The sequence below is a fragment of the Triturus cristatus genome, chromosome 7 (genome assembly GCF_964204655.1).
Source record: "Triturus cristatus chromosome 7, aTriCri1.1, whole genome shotgun sequence".
Classification (NCBI taxonomy): Eukaryota; Metazoa; Chordata; class Amphibia; order Caudata; family Salamandridae; genus Triturus; species Triturus cristatus.
Window position 1 is genome coordinate 1,133,214,337 of NC_140590.1, and position 10,303 is coordinate 1,133,224,639.

The following is a 10,303-nucleotide window of genomic DNA, read 5'->3' on the forward strand; positions in this document are numbered from 1 at the left end:
TCTGCCTCCCTCTCTCTGTCTCCCTTCCTCTCCCTCACTCTGTCACCCTCTGTCTCCCTCCCTCCGTCTCCCTCCCTCCATCTCCCTCCCTCTGTCTCCCTCCCTCCGTCTCCCTCCCTCTCTGCCTCCCTCCCTCTCTGCCTCCCTCCCTCTCTGCCTCCCTCTCTGTCTCCCTTCCTCTCCCTCCCTATGTCTCCCTCCCTCTCCCTGTCTCTCCCTCTCCCTCCCTCTGTCTCCCTCCCTCCCTCAGTCTCCCTCCCTCTGTCTCCCTCCCTCCCTCTGTCTCCCTCCCTCCCTCTGTCACCCTCCCTCCCTTTGTCTCCGTCCCTCTTTGCCTCCCTCCTCTCTGCCTCCCTCTCTGCCTCCCTCCCTCTGTCTCCCTCCCCCTGTCACCCTCTGTCTCCCTTCCTCTGTCACCCTCTGTCTCTCTCCCTCTTCCTGTCTCTCCCTCCCTCTCCCTCTGTCTCTCTCCCTCTGTCTCCCTCCCTCCATCTCCCCCCCTCTGTCTCCCTCCCTCCCTCCCTCCCTCTATCTCCCTCCCTGTCTCTCTCTGTCTCTCTCCCTCCCTCTCCCTCTCTCTCTCTCCCTGTCTCCCTCTGTCTCAGTCCCTCTGTCTCCCTCCCTCTGTCTCTCTCTCTCTTTCTCCCTCCCTCTATCTCCCTCCCTGTCTCTCTCCCTCCCTCTCCCTCCCTCTGCCTTCCTCCCTTTGTCTCCCTCCCTGTCTCCCTTCGTCTCCCTCCCTCTGTCTCCCTCCGTCTCCCTCCCTCTGTCTCCCTCCCAGTCTCCCACTCCCTCCCTCCCTCTGTCTCCCTCCCTCTCTGCCTCCCTCTCTCTGTCTCCCTTCCTCTCCCTCACTCTGTCACCCTCTGTCTCCCTCCCTCAGTCTCCCTCCCTCCATCTCCCTCCCTCTGTCTCCCTCCCTCCGTCTCCCTCCTTCTCTGCCTCCCTCCCTCTCTGCCTCCCTCCCTCTCTGCCTCCCTCTCTGTCTCCCTTCCTCTCCCTCCCTATGTCTCCCTCCCTCTCCCTGTCTCTCCCTCTCCCTCCCTCTGTCTCCCTCCCTCCCTCAGTCTCCCTCCCTCTGTCTCCCTCCCTCCCTCTGTCTCCCTCCCTCCCTCTGTCACCCTCCCTCCCTTTGTCTCCGTTCCTCTTTGCCTCCCTCCTCTCTGCCTCCCTCTCTGCCTCCCTCCCTCTGTCTCCCTCCCCCTGTCACCCTCTGTCTCCCTTCCTCTGTCACCCTCTGTCTCTCTCCCTCTTCCTGTCTCTCCCTCCCTCTCCCTCTGTCTCTCTCCCTCTGTCTCCCTCCCTCCATCTCCCTCCCTCTGTCTCCCTCCCTCCCTCCCTCCCTCCCTCTATCTCCCTCCCTCCCTCCCTCTATCTCCCTCCCTGTCTCTCTCTGTCTCTCTCCCTCCCTCTCCCTCTCTCTCTCTCCCTGTCTCCCTCTGTCTCAGTCCCTCTGTCTCCCTCCCAGTCTCCCTCTCCCTCCCTCTCCCTCCCTCTCTGCCTCCCTCTCTCTGTCTCTCTCTGTCTCCCTTCCTCTCCCTCCCTCCCTCTGTCTCCCTCCCTCTCCCTCCCTCCGTCTCCCTCCCTGTCTCCCTCTCCCTCCCTGTCTCCCTCTCCCTCCCTGTGTCCTTCTCCCTCCCTGTTTCCCTCTCCCTCCGTCTCCCTCCCTCTGACTCTCTATCTCTGTCTCCCTCCCTCTATCTCCCTCCCTGTCTCTCTCCCTGTCTGTCTCCCTCCCTCTGTCCCTCTGTCTCTCTCCCTCCCTGTCTCCCTCCGTCTCCCTCCCTCTGTCTCCCTCCAAGTCTCCCTCTCCCTCCCTCTATCTCCCTCCCTGCCTGCCTCCCTCTCTCTGTCTCTCTTTGTCTCCCTTCCTCTCCCTCCCTCTGTCTCCCTCTCCCTCCCTCCTCTGTCTCCCTCCCCCTCTGCCTCCCTCTCTGCCTCCCTCTCTGTCTCCCTCTCTCTGTCACCCTCTGTCTCCCTCCCTCCCTCTGTCACCCTCCCTCTCCCTCCCTCTCTCTGTCTCCCTCAGGCTGCCTCGCTCTCTGTCACCCTCTGCCAACTTCTGTCTCCCTCCCTCCCTTTTTCACCCTCTGCCATCTCACCCCGTGTGTGTCAGCCCTCAGCCCGGGCTGAGACAGCTTCCCAGCGCGCGCACACAGCCGCACTCGAGTACTCCATAGGTCTTTAAAAGACCATTTACATGTTAATAAAGCTTTGTTGTATTTCACCTCTTAGCGCCCCTGCATCGCCACTTTGACAATCACTGGAATCCCCCGGCCCCCACAGAGCAGAGTCTCAGAGTCCGGGCTGCTGCAACAGGCAGTGTTTGCTAACACTATTAAAAATGTTTTTAAAACACAGGTAGGATGTCTGCAAGGTCCGCGGGCCGCCAAGGAAGGCTTGCCGGGATGCTGGCGGCCCGCGGGCCGTACTATGAGTATCTGTGCTTTAAAGGATTTCCCTTCTCCTACAACGCTCACCTGGCATGACGTCATGCCGTAACTTCTCCACTTGTGAGTAGTGTGAGCAGGGTACATCGATGTGCCTGCTGTCTCGAAACGGGTCTCTAACGTGCTCTGTTTTGTGCCCTGGCACTTTTTTCCGGACTGCAGTGACCGCAGACTGCAGTCACTGCAGTCCGGAAAAAAACGGACTGTCTGTGTCAACGCACAAAACAGAGCCCGATAGAGACCCGTTTCGAGGACCCCTTAAAAAAACTGCCGGTGCTCAGACCCGGTGAGACCCGGCCACTTAAAGCCCTGCCCATTGGTACATTTATTTTCAATCCTGGCTGCTATTCAATGAATCAGCAGGAGGGAAGCATAATAGGAGCCTCCCTTTCTTGCAATAAAATCAACCGTCAGGCTGCGGCTGCTTTTAGAAGTACATGTTTTAGTCTGAATTTTCAGTCCCCTGCATAAACCTCTGTTTGCGCAGGGATCAGAATTTAACGCATACTGTAATTACTCGTGGTGTTAAATATTTCACCCATTGTTAAATTTCAGCATGTCAAACCTGCTGAAATGTAACAGGGTAAAAGTGTGCAGTATTTACCATACGATGCAGATTTTTTTGCAGTAAGTACATACATCTACTTGTTATTCCTCAAAAACTGATGATATTATAGCCTTATAGCCCGCCGTAGCGGGCTATACCGGCTGTTAAAGGCCCGCTGCAGCGTTAAAGGCCCGAGCCGAAGGCGAGGGACTTTAACAACAGCAGCGGGACTTTAAAAGCCGGTATAGCCCAGCTACGAAGGGCTATAAGGCTATTAGAACATTCTGCCACTAGAGGGCAGAATGTTCTAACAAAACGAAGCCTTCAGGGAGCGCGAGGGGATTCAAATCCCCACCGGCTCCCTGAAGTCTTTGTTCACAGCCAGAGCTGTGAACAAAGACACATTGGAATGTTGGCGCTCCGGGCTTATACCAGCCATTATAAGCCCGGAGCACTCCATTGTTTTCAATGGAGCTCCCAACATTCCAATGTTCTAATATTTATTACACCTGATACTCGTATCCGTTGCTGTTGAAGTTATCTTAACAGAATGGAAATCTTTTCATCTCTTATCCTTTCATACTTGGTGGGCATGCATATCTTGTCTTCGTAGTGCTCATACTTTTGTTGAGGAGAAGCATTATTCCCCTACTACTTCTAGTAATGTATGGCGTTCACTGGATACTTATATAAATTTGTCTTCTCAGGGAATAATAACTCAATATCCTTTTGACTCTACTCCTTAGCTTGTTTTTACATTCGAAGCAGATGTTCCCACCTTTTTCTTTCTTTCTTCTTCCTTTTTCTCCCTCTTCTCTTCTTTACTTTCTCCAGCTTTTCTTTTTTCTTTCTGTTTTCTTCTCTTTCATTCTCTGCTCTTTGTTACCAGCAATTCGACTGGTGTATGAATTTCATATGTTTTTATGATGGTATTTCTACTTACCCTGTATACCTGTTTTTTTTTAATATTATCTGTTCAATATTATAACATATCACTTTTGTCATCTCTCTTTGTATCGTGGATTTTCTTTGTTTTAAAGAGATATGTTATTACTTTTTCTACCCCAGCTCACTAATTGCCGCTATGTAATCTGTTTTTGATCTGTACTCTCTTTGTTATTATTATCTAATGCTATGTCGAATTGCATTATATTATCAATTTGTTATCTCTTTTAAATAACAATAAAAGTATTTGAACACACCTGATAAATACCGAACCCCACTCTATCGCTATTTTTCAGGAGCGATAAGTAGCACCTTCATTCCGACAAACTCAGAATCGGGGCCTAAGTAGTAATACTATTCAGCACAAATTTTCTATGACACTGTATAATTTTATTGATGCAGTATACAATATATAACTAAAGTTAATAACTCAGTTCTATGGGAAACACTTTCAAAGGGAAAGTAAATTATGCAGTGGATCAAACGTCTAGAAGGAGGTCTGAGGAAATTGAGGCTCCTTATGACACCTTATCAGTAACTTCTACAATATTATGCAAGCTATTTTCTCATGTTTGATATCAAGCCAGCACCTTATCACCATCCGTCGTTCCTATTTTACTCCATATGAATTAGCTCAAATGTATCTCCTTTCTAGTTTTACTTGTTGTAGGTGTAAGTTGACAAATGTTAATCATATACACACATTGTTTTCTTGTCCAGGGTTAATTGCATATTAGGATAAACTTGCAGATTACCTAGGAAGAATTTTGGGTATACAGATTGATTGGAATTATGGAGTAGTATTGTTTGGGGTAAATGAGACATATACAGGTTCCCCTATATTATATCAGTGTGTGATAAGCTTCGCTTCTGCATTACTTAGATTACTAAGGGGCCGATTCCGATCCTGTCTTTTTTTTTCCCGTACGCATCCGTAATTTTCCCCGTACGAAACGTACAAGTCCCGTCCCACCCATGAAGTACGATTCGTATGGGAAAAAGACATCGGCCCGATCTGTCAGACTCTTGTTACGGTACTCTACTACACAGGAACAGAGATGCTAGTTCCCAAATCCACCCCGACAGCAATCCAGAGCTTAGTGTGACAAGTCTCTAGAGTGGCTATCTTGGGGGAAGGGGGAAAATGGATAAAATAACAAAAGAGAGAAGAGACTGTTCTGCGGCTTCCTTCAGGAGTCCGTCCAGCAGACTTCTATTGCTGAAGAGGTAACCTGTAGACAAGAGTTATTGTTATCATAAACTTTCAGTCCTTAACCTCTCTTATCTCTTAACCCCTATTGCCTTATTTCCTTACCATGCCAATTCCAGAACTCAGCTTCTCTTCTATTTCTTTTCTGTGTGTGCCTTTTAATTCCTTAACTATATTCTTCGTCTGCAATTAAAAAGGAAACAGCTAGAACCCAAAGTTTATCTGCCTCATGTGAATCTTTCTCCCTGTGCTTCTTACTTACTTTCCTATTTTTCTTTTCACTCTTCTATGTTTTATCTTCCTTGGTATCTGCCTTAGTTCTCCGTTCCTTTTTCTTTTTGCACACCTGCAATATATTTACATTTATCTGTTAAGAACTTTTGCTCTCTTTTAACTTGGTATTATTTATTTTAATCTGGTATTCTACTTACTGAGTTTGAAGTCTTTTCCTATTTGTAATTATTCATCTGTGTATTTAGTGTTTTCTCTTCTTATTCTTTTTGTGGTGGTATTTTACTCTCTGTTCTTAAGCTACTGTCCGACGACTTATTTCTGTGGTAAGTATTGTTTTATCTTATTCTGATTATTTGTAGTTGCTCAAGCGTTCTAACATGTAATGCAATTCTCTCTTCGTTTTTTCAGGACTTGCCGTTACAACTCGTTATCTCTGTGGAGAAATACTGTAAAGCCACTTTCCTCACAGTAAGTTCTATAACTCTATAGCTATCAGTAATTTACTTCAGTTCTCTGACGTGACAAATATACACTTGTTAACTTAGCTTCGTTTTCTTTTTCTTTCTTCAGATGCTCCTGTAGACGCTGCTTCCTCTCCCTGACGACTCGGTACGAAATGTTCACAAAACTGAGACTTGTTGTTCTCCTCAAACATCACTCAACTTCATTGAACTCGGATTACTAACTCGTATCTACAGTCTTCCGAAAGCCCTTCAGTCTTGATTATGAAAAGCCTTCAAACAAAACCTAAAACTCTTTTTGTTAACGCGCTCTGAAGTGCGCACCTGACTCTATAGAATTCTTGGTGAAGTGCGCAGTTCCTAAGCAGCGCGAGCCTCACCTAGGATTCCAGCGCGTTCTCTGCCAAACACTAGAACACTAACAGCTACTTGGTTCTGGTGTCCTTTTCCGGCGCCATTTCCGAGTCAGCACCACCCATGTACCTTCCATAGCTCGGGGTGTACAAACTTTGAGTCTTTGATGCGCAATTAAACCTATCTGTAATCTTGGAGTCCTGACAGATCCGTACGAATTCGATCGGGAAAAGTTGTACGAGACGGACCCGGACACTTTTCCATACGAAGCCTAAAAATACAGTCCGACCGTACAAGTACGATCCGGACCGGCTTTCCGATTTAGGATTCGTATAGAAAACGTCCCATACACGGGGAATGACTTTACCCGCTACAAAGCAAACTTTGTACGACTCGTATCCCGGGAAAAGTAGTTCCCGGGGTGCGAGTCGTACAGGGGTACGAGTCGTACAGGCCCCCCATGCATATGTACGCACCTTACAACAACATCATCGCGTATGTACGGTGCGTACACCAACATCGCGTATGTACGCACCTCACAACAACATCATCGCGTATGTACGGTGCATACCCCAACATCGTGTATGTACGCACCTTACAACATCATCACGTATGTATGGTGCGTACCCCAACATCACATCATCGCGTATGTACGGTGCGTACCCCAACATCGCGCATGTACGCACCCCACAACAACATCCTCACGTATGTATGCACCTCACAACAACATCATCGCGTATGTACGGTGCGTACCCCAACATCGCGTATGTACGTACCCCACAACAACATCCTCACGTATGTACGCACCTCACAACAACATAATCGCGTATGTACGGTGCGTACCCTAACCGCGTATGTACGCACCTCACAACAACATCGCGTATGTACACACCGTACATAGGCAATGTAAAACAGCACAAGTAGGGTCTATTCGACTCGCACAACACCACAAAACACGTCTACAGTGCACAAAACATGGAAATGACTGACCTGGCCACATCCAAACAGGCAAACAGAGGGGCAAACTCACAACCACCCCTTATAACACACCCACCAAAAATTCAAACTGAGGCCCACCCACAAATGGACCAATTAAAAGGGCCCACACACACAAACCATGAACCTTTGCAACAGACTCACTGCAGCTAGAGAGCACACACCAACAGCTGCACCCATCCACCTTAACATATACACCTTCACACAACCTCCTTCACACATACCCCCTCTTCACATTCAGACCCACAACTTCACATTCACACCCACACACCCACAACCATCCACACCCTCACCCCACACCATGCCCACAGACAAGAATCCAAAGTTCACAAGGGAGGAGCTGGAGATCCTTGTCAATGAAGTCATCCGAGTCGAGCCACAGCTGTTTGGAACATTGGTCAGACAGACCAGCATAGCCGAAAAATCACGCCTGTGGCAGAGGATCGTCGATAGGTTGAATGCTGTTGCACCCATCAGAAGGACCAGGACTGAATGCCAAGCCAGGTGGTACGATCTGCAGAGGGCTGTCAAGCGAAAATGAATGACGACTACGCCCAGAGCAACATCACTGGAGGGGGTGGGCCCCGCAGACCAGTACATTTCCATCCCTGGGAGGAGAAGGTGATGGCCCTGCTTCCGCCGGTGGGAGTACATGGACTTCAAGGACTTCCAGAGCCTGGTGAGTACACAAACAACTTACGTAACATGGGGGTAATGGCATCACACCCCAACTACACAAAATGCATGCAACTACCCCCAAGCCCTCACCGGCCACAACCACAGTCAGAAATAACTCTAATGCCAATAACATGTGTATGCCCCATTGAGAAAGCAAGGCCATGCTATGTCCCATGCTACACGAAGCACCAACCCAAGAATGGATGTCCCGTATGCTGGGAGGGTGGGTGTCACAAAACGCATTGTTGAACTCCAAATCAGACACAATTGCCCTCATCCCATATGGCCCAGGTACATACCCATGCACCATGTGTAATGCACAGGGATTGGGAAAGTACTGACAAGATAGCTGACACTTGGGCCGGGTGTAGGCAGCACAAGCCTCTCCTGTGACCAGTGCAAACACAAACACCAACACAACAAGGTCAGATATCTAGGACAGGAACTCACACTCACTGTCATGGCAGCATGCTCCATGGGGGGACAGCTACATCACCTGGGAGCCCCACTGCCAAATCACACTACATCCACCAGCAGGCCCTGTCACACACACACCCCTTACACAAGCAGACACCCTCGGGACAGGCAATGGATTTACCCACTGTCACAATGGACATGTAACACAACAACACCAATACATAGCCAAAAATCTACATGTCAAAGACTCTGGAGAACATATCAATCTGTCCCCCGCAACATACCCATCCACAAGTGAACATTGAGGAGAATGCTAGGCACATACAGCTACCTGGAGGAACAGTGCCAACTTGAATGTGTATGAAACATAGATGTTGCATGAAACAACATTAACATTGTCTGTCTCTCACACACAGGGCAACGTGATGATTCTCCCCCCAACAATGGGGGTGAACAATCACAGTCCCAGGCTCGGGAGGAACCTGATCGCACCGGCAGCGAGGCCTCTCAATACTCCGCGAATGACCCTGACCGACCTGGACCCTCTGGTGTCCAAGCCCCTGCAGCACCTGGTTCAGGAACATCTGCGCCAACCACCACCCCCATTCCTGCCACATCCCAGGAGACACCGAGGAGCCCTGCCCGCAGTGAACACCTGAGCCAGTATGACCAGGAGGGACAAGGTGCGCCGGGCACCCAGGAGGAGGCAGACAACACTGCCACTGCCATCCCTCCGGGGTCCCGTAGACCCGATGTGCCCACAACTGCAGCCCAGGCTCATGTGGGCAGGGGTGGTGGGAGTGGAGGCAGGCGGAGGCGAGAACCTGACCAGCCAGCTGAAGGGACCGGTATGTCACACATAGACAACATCATGGACGCGTACCGGCGTGACACCAGGGAGTTCATCCAGGTAGTGGTGACCCTCACAGAGATTAAGAACCAGCAGGCCGAGCAACACGCCAGTCAACAAGAACACCAAGGACGGATGGAGGCAAGACTGGCTGAGCTCCTGGCGGTGCAAAGGGACATAAGCCATTCACTCCGTCGGATCGCCGACAACATGGGCAACCCTCCCTTTGCCACCAGGCGAAGACCACCACCAGCCACAGGGAGGGAGGAGGGAGGAGGGAGGAGGAGGAGGATTCGTCCGACGGAGCGTCCCAAGCATCGTCAAGGCCTGCATCTGATGGTCCCCGGAGGAAGAAGACCGTGAGAGGCAGCGGATCATCCACATCTCCCAGGTCACCTGGCGTGGCACCTGGCCTCCATGTGCGACAACATCACCTCATTGACTGACATCATCTGCCACATGGACTTGCTGGTCACAGTCTGACCAATTATGCCAAACACTGTGGCCTGGACTCTGATGACTTCAAATGCCAAGGATCCCATCCCCCCCTGTGAACTTTGGATTCTATGGTCCCTGTATTGCACCTTTTTCTGTGCACAAATCACGCCCCAGACCTATAATACAAAAATTTATAATTGTAATTTTATGTTCCAGTCATTTAGCATGAGTCCACAACATACGTGTGGGGATATGTTAAAGTATGCCCAATTATGCCAAACACTGTGGCCTGGACTCTGATGACTTCAAATGCCAAGGATCCCATCCCCCCCCCTGTGAACTTTGGATTCTATGGTCCCTGTATTGCACCTTTTTCTGTGCACAAATCACGCCCCAGACCTATAATACAAAAATGTATAATTGTAATTTTATGTTCCAGTCATTTAGCATGAGTCCACAACATACGTGTGGGGATATGTTAAAGTATGCCTGAGTGTGGAACTAACTCCAGCCATCCATACACTTGGATCTGAGTCCGGTCGAGGACACACATGGGTCACAATGTATCACCAAATACAGACATGGAGCCCAAAACTCACCCGTGATGGCTTCAAGCTGCTGAGGGGGGCTTGCAATACTGCTCAGACAGACCAATTTGCCAGAGTATGGTGAAGGTGTAGAGGCCATGGGTCATGTTGAGGTGCCCAGGGAGGGAGTCCCAGG